The 12195-nt window shown below is 38.2% G+C and overlaps 1 protein-coding gene across 3 annotated transcripts in view; it reads right to left on the bottom strand.

Annotated features, from left to right (window-relative positions):
- Positions 1-12195, bottom strand: part of col23a1b (collagen type XXIII alpha 1 chain b) — a 102209-nt gene that overhangs the window by 25554 nt on the left and 64460 nt on the right. For all 3 annotated transcript variants that reach the window (XM_079835571.1, XM_079835572.1, XM_079835570.1), the window contains exon 3: positions 1334-1373. The gene's annotated coding sequence lies outside the window, so the exon portion shown is untranslated. The remainder of the gene's footprint in view (positions 1-1333; positions 1374-12195) is intronic.

Raw genomic sequence — 12195 nt, 5'->3', positions numbered from 1 at the left:
ATGGTCAGAAACAATGCTCAGATAGGCCGTGGCATTTAAACGATGCCCAATTGGCACTAAGGGGCCTAAAGTGTGCCAAGAAAACATCCCCCACACCATTACACCACCACCACCAGCCTGCACAGTGGTAACAAGGCATGATGGATCCATGTTCTCATTCTGTTTACACCAAATTCTGACTCTACCATCTGAATGTCTCAACAGAAATCGAGACTCATCAGACCAGGCAAAATTTTTCCAGTCTTCAACTGTCCAATTTTTGTGAGCTTGTGCAAATTGTAGCCTCTTTTTCCTATTTGTAGTGGAGAAGGTTGTGCGTGTTGTGGCTTCACAAATGCTTTGCTGCATACCTCGGTTGTAACGAGTGGTTATTTCAGTCAAAGTTGCTCTTCTATCAGCTTGAATCAGTCGGCCCATTCTCCTCTGACCTCTAGCATCAACAAGGCATTTTCGCCCACAGGACTGCCGCATACTGGATGTTTTTCCCTTTTCACACCATTCTTTGTAAACCCTAGAAATGGTTGTGCGTGAAAATCCCAGTAACTGAGCAGATTGTGAAATACTCGGCCCGTCTGGCACCAACAACCCTGCCATGCTCAAAATTGCTTAAATCACCTTTCTTTCCCATTCTGACAGTCAGTTTGGAGTTCAGGAGATTGTCTTGACCAGGACCACACCCCTAAATGCATTGAAGCAACTGCCATGTGATTGGTTGATTAGATAATTATTGCATTAATGAGAAATTGAACAGGTGTTCCTAATAATCCTTTAGGTAAGTGTATATATATATATATTCTTGAGCTACAGAATGTACAGTAAGATAAAATTAATTGTACTGTACCGGTAGAATGACTGAAAAGGATTGACTTCTGTTGGGGTTAAGCACTACATATGCAGCTACATCATAATACTCATTTTTGCCTGCTGAATCATGGTGTTATCAACTTCAAAGCACTCTCAGGTTTCTGAGGTTAAGAGATCAGCAGTAAAACAAACAGCATGCTGGGAAAATGACTGACGACAAGGAGGACATCTCTCTTCGACCCCCACAGATCAATAGGATAGAAACGTCACCATTACTGCCAAAGAGAAAAGATCTTTCCCAAACCGCCTAATATGAACGGACATTTCATTTTTCATCTGTTCAATGGTTCTTCAAAGAAATACAAATCAAACATGACATGAAGAATGAAAGGTCTGGAACGCATGAGAGGATCCTGATCCTTTCTCCTGGAGAACAGCTGAAAATCGCTTGACATTTGTTTTGCTGTAATTTTAGGTTAGGTTCAGGTCATTTGAGATGTGTGCAAATGTGTGTGCAATGTGCAGGTACTCACCAGGGTTTCCTTTTCTTCCCCGTTTTCCTGGGGGACCTGTGAACAGAGGGTAACAAAGGGTTAAATGTATATATTTACTGTACATATCAGTGGCCAGGCTATATAAGGGCCACTCAGATTAACGGCCATCCAATCAAACGAGACACAAAATTTGTTTTGTTTTTTGTGGGAAAGAAGAAAAATCCTGCATACATGACAATATGATAAAATATATATATATATATATATATATATATATATATATATATATATATATATATATATATATATATATATATATATATATATATATATATATATATATATATATATATATATATATATATATATATATTTTACACAACATAACACAACACATATATAAGATCACACACACACACACATATATATATATATATGTGTGTGTGTGATCTTCTATGGTTTTCTATGGTTATGTTTGGTGGAGCTACAAACCAAAACACGGCTAAAAAAATATAGTGTAGCGATGTATGAAGCACACCTCACACAGAAGTCTGGCTTTTGCCTGAGAAATTTTGTAAATGTGACTGCACATTAAGCTGTATATGTGATGTAAACTCTTTTCCTTAGCAATAGACTATGCAGATATCACTGATCCCTTCCCCAATGTGAGAGGAACACATCCTTTTCCACAAGCTGGGCTGATAATTTTGGTGGAAACTTCCCCGGGAGTGTCCACCCCCCAGATAAGAGAGGTGGGAAAAGAAGCCTTGCGACAGACAAGGAAAGACAATCTTTGCGGTCCCCTTCTGCAGCACAATAGCAGCCAAAAATGACTTCACATGGGTCCAGTCAAACAAACACAATGACTTCTCACAGAGTATACTAACAGAAATGTATAACAGAAGAGGAGGAAGTTGGCAAAATAAGCTTTGAGAAGTTTCTAAAGTTCACCAAGACAACTAGACAAGCTCTAGACAATATAAAAATATAATAAAAAAGTTTATTCAAGCATGCTTTTGTATACTACTTGTAAACTAAAAATAAGTAAATTCAGTCTACTTTTTATGTACTTCTCAGAAATATACTTAAAATGCACTTAAGTAAACTTGGTTTGTACTGACAGAAAAGTTTAAGTATATTTAGCATATACTTGTACTCAGTCTTTTGAATGAGATACACTTAAAAGTACAATTAAGTATACTTGGTTTGTAGTTGTGTTTACACTTTTGATTAAGTAGCCTATTAAATACTTTTTTCACATAGTTTTACATACTGTCTTATAAACGTACATTGTTTGAAAATATTGATTTATAAAGATAACAGATATGTTCTGAGTATCTGAATTTTTTTGTAGGTTAGTCCACTGGTAGTGTACAAAGGAATTTACTTCAAATCTACTTTACTCTTTCCCTATGGTCCTAACACCACATTTCATTTGTACAGAGAGTCTGGCCACTCTCCATTGACAAGCGTTAACTTCCTTGAAGGCAGGTTTAAAACTATTGAATCTGCCCAGAGCCACTCTGGATCTGCCATACCAGCAAACTAGCGCACCAATCGCTGATTGGACCAGTTAAAATTTAAAATATACCGCAAACCCAGGCGACGTACTGAAGGAAAATGAAAATTAAGGAGGGGGGAGCCAGGCTACTCTTTCCCCTCCACTGACTGAATTTTAGGCTATCCAAGTTTTCACTGTTATACATTTGGGGGCGCTAATACACATTTTCTGAAAGAGTACAGAATCTCTGGATCAAAACACAGTTGAAGAAGAAGCAGACAATAGAAGAAACTTACAAGTATCAATGCATTATAAAACTAAACTAGGAGTTTACTGAGAGTACAATTCAAAGTGCTTTCGTAAGCTAAAAAATGAGCTAGACGTATATTTGATTAGTAAACTATCTGTTGTATAGTTGCAGTACAAACTAAAAACTTCTTGTAAACTAGTTCTGCACTCAAAGCTTACTACTACTACACTTAAAGTATACTTAAAGTATACTTTTATACACTAAAAAGTGGGCATATTTAGTCCCAAATAGTAATAATCTCTAGTTATAATCAGGAGCTGGAGTCCTAATGCTCTTTTCAAGAAAGCAACAGCATTAAAGGTATAGTGTATCATATTTGTAGTTGTTCTTATTAATATTGTGTTAGTCACATTATAAATTCTTAAGTGAATATTCTGTGTGGATCAACTCTATCTAGGGAATACAGTTGAGATAAATAAATCAATCAAATCATATCACTTGACAAGTAAAGTTTTCTGTCCTATGCTGCTGTATTTACTATTGAAACAGTAAGTTTTGCCAGGACATATTGTATCACAGCTGTGAATCATGAGATTTCCTAAATTGAAAAATCAGCGTAGAGTCCATAGCTTAGGTCATTTTAGTTTAATTCCACAATTTTAGTTAAATTCCACATCTGGTCGGATCCGATGGACTCGTGGGCAGCACACCGACATGTAGCGCAGTTGCGCTTCAGGCATCCTGAGTCCTGGCTCGAGTCCAAAAATAAATCTTAAAAAAAAAAAAACATTCCACATCTGCTGAAAAAGCATTTGTATTAATGTAAGCCAAAAAACTTTAATCATGCTGAAAATGAAATAATCAGATCATCTCAAGCAGTACACCTCAAGATGAATCATAGTGGACAAAAAGTGACCTGTGTCCATTATCCAGCTGTGTGTGTGTGTGTGTGTGTTAATTCTGCGCTGTCTCATTTACATGGCCTTCTAAGACCTTCTGGTTTCATTTTCTCCACTGGCATGTTATGCATCAAAGTGATCAAGTTTGTGTTAAGTGAAGTTTGGCATTTCTGGATTTGCCAAACAACTGGGTGCAATAAACTTGTTGTCCCCTAGACGATACTGTGCACATTGTTCCTTTACTAAAATTAAATTATTCAAATGCACACAAGCTTTTTTTTTGTAAGAAAAAGACATACTTCCACCCCAGACTCTGAGGAAACTTTTGCAACAGGCCCTGTGTTAAAAGTTGAGGCATATGAGATTAATTTATAACATTTATTACTTGAATACAAATTGATTGTATTACTCTATTAAAGTCTTCTCTTCAACCATGTTGAGTAAGATATTTGTCATCATATCATGCAAACTGGTGCTAGTTTTCATTTGAGGGGCTCACACAAAAATGGAAATGATGGTTTCGTGTGAACATTTTCACGATTCAATGATTGACAGCCATAATGTCTGCAGAATATGTGGATATCATATGGAAAACATTTTGCACACTCTGCTCTACGATCTGTAGTAATCTATACCAACACCCTTATAATGTCTCGCATAAACATCGGCGCCCCTCCACAGGGCATGAGCTGGGCGTGGGAGATTTATCACAGGGAAAAGCTGGGTCAGGCACTTTTTAGCTTATGCATCTTTAACTGTTGAAATTACCCTTGCCAAATATGCTTGGAGGTAGAGTTCACTTCCTGTTCTCCTAATTGAAACCACCATAATGACTATCAACAAGTTTACAATATAACTCACAAAGTGCATTAACAAAACAAAGTAAGAATTTAAACATCTCAGCCTGATCAGTAAACATATGGTCATGGGCTTATATATTCCAATTCAATGGCATTGAGTTAAGTCATTTTCAGTATGCTCTTATATAAAGAAGTGTGATGAAACACTTGAGAGGAATAAAAATCCCCATTTGGTGAACATGGAAGAAATATTTGAGTGTAAAACCTGAGGTTTGAGGACTGTTAAGCCCTTCTGATACTATGAATAGCTCTTTAAAGATGCACTACAAACGCTTATGCTCATCCTCCAGCACACTCCCAAAAAGCCTAGATAAGCCTGTGACAGGCCCCCATATTAGCAACCTAATGGTGCTTTATCTAAACCCAGACTATATCAAGATGTATAATAGGGTTTATCCAAGTAATATCACACCGGAAAGAATGGTGCTGTTCAGAATTGAAACCAACAGCATGAACAATGCACCAACAATGTGCCTGAACACACCGCGCGAGAGCATTTGCTATTTTAACAACGTGGCACTAGACGTGAAAATGATAACTGCATCGGGCTGAAACTAGCAAAAAAACACTTACATCGCTCCTGGTGTTGCATTGCGCCGGGTGTATTAAAGGGCCCAAAGGTTGTGTCCGAAATTGCCCCCTATACCCTTAGTGCACCCCCTGTACCCTTAGATTTGAGGGGACAGCCATTTGTATTGGTCTCCAAAACCATAGTCGAAATTTTTGAGTGAACTCATTCAATTTGAGAAACAAAGCTGAGAGTTTCAGTTTAAATCGACTGAGTGAATGATTCAAAGACTCATTTGCACAAAGGTACCTCATGAAACTGATTTCAGACAGACTTCTGAGGCAGCATAACGGTTTTAATGATCTACGACAAAATAGAGCTTTTGTGATAAGTAAACGAATATTTAATTACTGCAATACTAATTTCTCACTATCAAAAGTGAAAAAAGTTGTCCAAAAACACATTTACACACAAACTGACCACCAACTGCAACGTTCAGACATCTATATAAAGTGGGGAGAACAAGTATTTGATACACTGCCGATTTTGCAGGTTTGCCCACTTACAAAGCATGTAGAAGTCTGTAATTTTTATCATAGGTACTCTTCAACTGTGAGTGAAGGAATCTAAAATCACATTGTATGATTTTTAAGTAATTAATTTGCATTTTATTGCATGACATATGTATTTGATACATCAGAAAAGCAGAACTTAATATTTGGTACAGAAACCTTAGTTTGCAATTACAGAGATCATTCGTTTCCTGTAGTTCTTGACCAGGTTTGCACACGCTGCAGCAAGGATTTTGTCCCATTCCTCCATAAAGACCTTCTCTAGATCCTTCAGTTTCTGGGGCTGTTGCTGGGCAATACGGACTTTCAGCTCCCTCCAAAGATTTTCTATTGGGTTCAGGTCTGGAGACTGGCTAGGCCACTCCAGGACCTTGAAATGCTTCTTACGGAGCCACTCCTTAGTTGCCCTGGCTGTGTGTTTCTGGTCAGTGTCATGCTGGAAGACCCAGCCACGACCCATCTTCAATGCTCTTACTGAGGGAAGGAGGTTGTTGGCCAAGATCTCGTGATACATGGCCCCATCCATCCTCCCCTCAATACGGTGCAGTTGTTCTGTCCCCTTTGCAGAAAAGCATCCCCAAAGAATGATGTTTCCACCTCTATGCTTCACGGTTGGGATGGTGTTCTTGTGGTTGTACTCATCCTTCTTCTTCCTCCAAACACGGCGAGTGGAGTTTAGACCAAAAAGCTCTATTTTTGTCTCATCAGACCACATGACCTCCTCCCATTCCTCCTCTGGATCATCCAGATGGTCATTGGCTAACATCAGACGGGCCTAGACATGCGCTGGCTTGATCAGGGGGACCTTGTGTGCGCTGCAGGATTTTAATCCATGACGGCGTAGTGTGTTACTAATGGTTTTCTTTGAGACTGTGGTCCCAGCTCTCTTCAGGTCATTGACCAGGTCCTGCCGTGAAGTTCTGGGCTGATCCCTCACCTTCCTCATGATCATTGATGCCCCACGAGGTGAGATCTTGCATGGTGCCCCAGACCGAGGTAGATTGACCGTCATCTTGAACTTCTTCCATTTTCTAATAATTGCGCCAACAGTTGTTGCCTTCTCACCAAGCTGCTTGCTTATTGTCCTGTAGCCCATCCCAGCCTTATGCAGGTCTACAATTTTATCCCTGATGCCCTTACACAGCTCTCTGGTCTTGGCCATTGTGGAGAGGTTGGAGTCTGTTTGATTGAGTGTGTGGACAGGTGTCTTTTATACAGGTAACGAGTTCAAACAGGTGCAGTTAATACAGGTAATGAGTGGAGAACAGGAGGGCTTCTTAAAGAAAAACTAACAGGTCTGTGAGAGCCAGAATTCTTACTGGTTGGTAGGTGATCAAATACTTATGTCATGCAATAAAATGCAAATAAATTATTTAAAAATCACACAATGTGTTTTTCTGGATTTTTGTTTTAGATTCCATCTCTCACAGTTGAAGTGTACCTATGATACAAATTACAGACCTCTGCATGCTTTGTAAGTAGGAAAACCTGCAAAATCGGCAGTGTATCAAATACTTGTTCTCCCCACTGTACATATAATCATGCCTTAAAAAAATCGATCAGTTGAAGGTATATCACTAAACAGGATGTGGCACAATCATTGGAGTGAGATGGGACTTGTTGCCTTTCTACCTCCATATACTGCCTCCGGAGGCAGCATTTTTTCAGCCAATTTGTTTAATTTCAGAATGAATCAGTGTTTTTGGACCACCGTAATGATGTAAACCAACAGAAATAGTCACTATAAATGCTAACACACCGTCAGAATTTGTTTAATTCAGTGAAATAATAACAATGAACCTGAATTGGATCTTCAGTGTTAGTATTTGACTGTGGATCTCATCACACACACACACACACAAAGCAATTGGGTCTTTCGAACAAACGGTGGTGGTTGAGGAGATTCCCTCCTTCTATATGTAAAGGCCTTGAGTACCCAGAAAAGCGCTATATAAATGTAACAAATTATTATTATTATTATAATTATTCACATATCCTTCAGCGACAACTAGTCATTTTAAAAGCAGCAAGTTAATGAAATCCGGCACGCTCATGGAAGACATTTCCTTTGTGAACGCTTTTAGACCAACATGAATGTACTTAAAAAGGAACCAGCCCTTGATAACATTTACACCTAGCTTTCAAAAAGACTTAACGTTAATTAATTCCTTAACACTTTGATTGCAAAGTATTGTCAGGTGCTTGGATAAGGGCTCCGGCCCTCCATCAGTGTTGTATTAGGAGCGGCCTGAGAGTGTGTAATTAATGGGGTCCTTTATTCAGAATTCCTTGGGCAATTGAACAGGTGTTATATGTTAAGACTTTAATTTTTAACACCAGAGAACAGGCTCATTTGGCAGAAAGGGTGTGAAAAGAGGGAGGAAAAGCCGTTAATTGCCCCCTCGTTACTCACCCACCCACCTGAGATCAAATTCAGACCAGACTGAGATGAAGACGGCTGATCCACATCTTAGGATATCAAGGCTCCGCTGCAGACCCTGCCGCCAACATCAACCAACAGTCTCAATCGCTACAACATAATGTGTTTGTTCTCTCCTTGAACCATAGATGAGCTTTTAACGCCTACATTGTAAACTATTTTTCGTGGTTACACTAATAAAACAAACAAACAGTATACAAGTCCTACTACATATTGAAGCATCTGTGAGAAGTATGATTATTCCAAACATGCTATTCTTGGTCTACTAGGAATAAAGATCACAGCAACTGATTCAAAAGCATTATTTCACACACACACACAAAAAAAGTTAAACAAAGATCAAAGACTGGGATGAAAACCGTGACTAAATTAACCGTTAGGCCTATCTGCAAAGAATAGAAGATTTAAGATTTATACATTATCAATGGCAGATGTTCAAAGCACCTACCTACCAAAAATAATATATATCCCTTTCATAAGATCTGCCTATGGAATATCTAGAGTGTATCTTTCCACCTATAACTATTATGATGTATTTGAAAGCTTTATAACGCATTAATGAGTGAGCATGATTTGGCTGTCATTTTCTTTGGACAACCAACAAAGAACTCAGAAATCATTTGTTTGCTAACTGTGTCCCCATTGATTATTACTAATATAATTTACAGGATACTGCATTTAGTCACATTATTTGACAAGCAAAATTATTTAATTTTAATTTCATTATGTATATATTTATAACTTTTTTTATTTTTAATGTTTTTCATTGGAATATCAATCAATGTGCATGCCCCGTTCATCACCGCTACTCCAAAAAATACAATTTATATCTTAAAATATCCTGCTTTCAATGTCTACTTTTTATTAAGATAAAATGCTGCATTTTTTCTTGGTGCTCAAACCCGACATTTCCCCCTTTTAAATATAATGTTCTATAAAAATAAATTGTTGATTTGACCAGATTATTAAATCATAGTCTTTATCAGTATGTCATTATGTTTACACTACTTATAATGGACTTTTCTCAGTATGTTATTGGCTGTGGTGTGGTGCATTGGTATTTGTTATATGATGCATTTCTAAAGTGGTCTTCAAGCCTTTAACCCCATGTTGAACCCCCGTAACCCAGTGATCTGCTGTATCTCTCTCCTTGGAAGAACTTTGCCGATATCTGTCTCCACGGACCTCTCTTCCTGCTACTGTCTACAGGGCAGGCATCTCTCAAGATAGATAAAAGGCAATAAATCAAGTCTCTGCCTAGACTCTTATTTATGGAGGTTATAAATGGATATCAAATGCTCAGACATTTTGTATTGAGCACGTCCTATGAAAAACCAGTATAACAAAACAGCCATGGTCCTGATTTTGATTTAATATGATCCATATAAGCAATTCAGCTGCAGTTACACGTGGTTGAAGAGCTGAAACAATGAATCAGTCAAGTGATTATAGTATGCAGTCTTTCCTGTACTCCTCTAAGAACATGCAAAAAACAAACCGCAGAACAGATGAACTGATGTGTTTAAACAACTCTGTGCAAATCTAATCAAGCACAATTAGGTTCAAACAAAATTAGGCATGTTATGAAGAAAATGTCAGCTGCACTTGCCTGTGAAAAACTATATTGCTAAAATGCAGTTGTTCATTCAAAAGAGACGACTCAACGCCAGCGTTGTTCTGACCTAAATTAATACATGATTGATTCACTTTTTCTAAGATTTTGCTTTAATATCCTCTTTCTAACATTTTTCAATGTACATTTATGAAATGCACTTTCTGTAAAGCTGCTTTGAAACAATGTGCATTGTGAAAAGCGCTATACAAATAAATTTGAATTGAATTGTTAAGGGGGGCGGGGGTCTATTGCTATTTCATGCATTCTGACTTATTTATACTGTTAAAGAGTTGGATTGTCATGCTAAACATGGCCAAAAAAAAAAAAAAAAAAGAGTTGGACGTATTACAGAGTATTTCTGTGCCAAATAAACTCCTTCAGGATTTGAACAAGTTTCAGAATAGTTATAAAGGGCAGAATTGCTTGTATGGGCACTTCTCCCGGATGAGTGTGTGTCACATCAACCTGACCGAGAGCAATAGCACGTCCATCAACGAACTTCGTTCGTCTTATGGAAGGTGTCAGCAGCGCTGTCATTTTGTTCTTAGACCAAAAAATCAACAATGTCCCTAAAGAAGTGTGTTTTTGGTTGTGAGGGAAAGATAACCTTTTCAGCTTCCCAAATAACCCAGCATTAAGGAAACAGTGGATGCAGTTTGTTTTTACAGAGCAGCAACAATGTAGTTCTGCTTGTGTGTTTGTTTGTTCCCGTTCACAAGTCGAAACCGCAGGCGGTGAGTGAAACTGCATCAAATGTCTGTTTTGTTGGCATTCGGCGCGTAAGTGCATATAATGCAAACAACATGAACGTATAGTGAATTGAAAGTTATCCAGAGATAATGCGATGATGTATTGTGTGTGTGTGTGTGTGTGTGTGTGTGTGTGTGCTCGTGTCTCATTAGCTCCACCCACTGCACGTCTCCACGAGCTCGGCTGTTTTCAGAAAGAATCGGCACAGCGTATCTGTCTTTTATAAATATGATAAAACTAAAGATATGAAGGATGCAATACTACTCTATACACTCTAAAAAAAAAAGGTTCTATATGGCACCAAAAATGATTCTTGGCTCGTAATCATAGGGGAACCTTTTTAAGTGCTATACAGCACCAATTTTGGTGCCTCCGTGGTTCTTCAGAGGTTCTTCACCGGTTCTTTGACTAAGGTGCTATATAGCACCGCTAACTAAGGTGCTATATTGCACCGCTACCATATACAGAACATTTTAAGATATGGTGCTATATAGCACCAAAAGTGGTTCCTCTATGATTACGACAAAGAACCATTTTTGGTGCCCACTCAAGATTAACATGAGATTTGAAGAAACTGTTTGTTATGTACCCTTTAAGGTCTTCTGGGTGTTTTTAGCACTATTTTTTGGTTGGTTTTTTTGGTCAAAAGATCCCACATTCGTCCCTAGATTTGGCTCAGATCTTTCCTTCAATGTAAGTATGGTGTTTTGCTGCCCATTTTATCGCTTGCTTTATGCTTTGTGAAAATTGCACACTGAATTCTAGTACACATCAGAATTCTAGTACACATATTCTACAGTCTTCACCAATTTATGTAAAACACATGAAACAACACTTCAAATCAATTTGTCTTCCAAAAACGGCATTATTCCTCTTGAAGCAGTTTATCATAGAAAAACTGGATGCCGGTCAACTGGAATGGCCGCCTCATCCTTCACAGCTGTCTCTAACAATAGCTGTCTTATTTAAACTCAGAAACAAAAGAGATTGATGGGCAGAATATCAAACTACAGAAAAACACTCTGCTGTCCTCTCTCTCAATTGGCTTTGAATAAATAACAGCACGCTGTATTCTCTGCTCGTTGTTTCAAATAACCAATGTGGTTGGAAGGAGCCCGGGCCGTTATAATCTTATCATAATCGTTAGCGTATGGCCCCGAGAGGTGAGCGGCAAACGCTTTACAACCTGATCTTTTGAGTCACGCTTGGCTAGTAAATTCTAATGACAGACTGGAACACACAACCCGACTTGTTCTGTATGAGAAGATGTTTGCTTTGCTAAACTCGCACGCAGAATATGAAGTTTAATATAAAATAATGATCCACAGATATGATCATACAACAAAATCTGCTTCATTATTTACAAGTATGGTCTTTCTTTACTAATAATAACGTAACCTGAGTGTCAAAATACATAGTAATGCGTACGGCATGCACCGAAATGTGACGGCTACTGGCACAAAGTCTATTTAGAATATGTTGCCAAAATACCACAATGGTAT

This window comes from Gobio gobio, assembly GCF_949357685.1.
Source record: "Gobio gobio genome assembly, chromosome: 14".
Classification (NCBI taxonomy): Eukaryota; Metazoa; Chordata; class Actinopteri; order Cypriniformes; family Gobionidae; genus Gobio; species Gobio gobio.
This window is presented reverse-complemented; position numbering and strand designations above follow the sequence as displayed.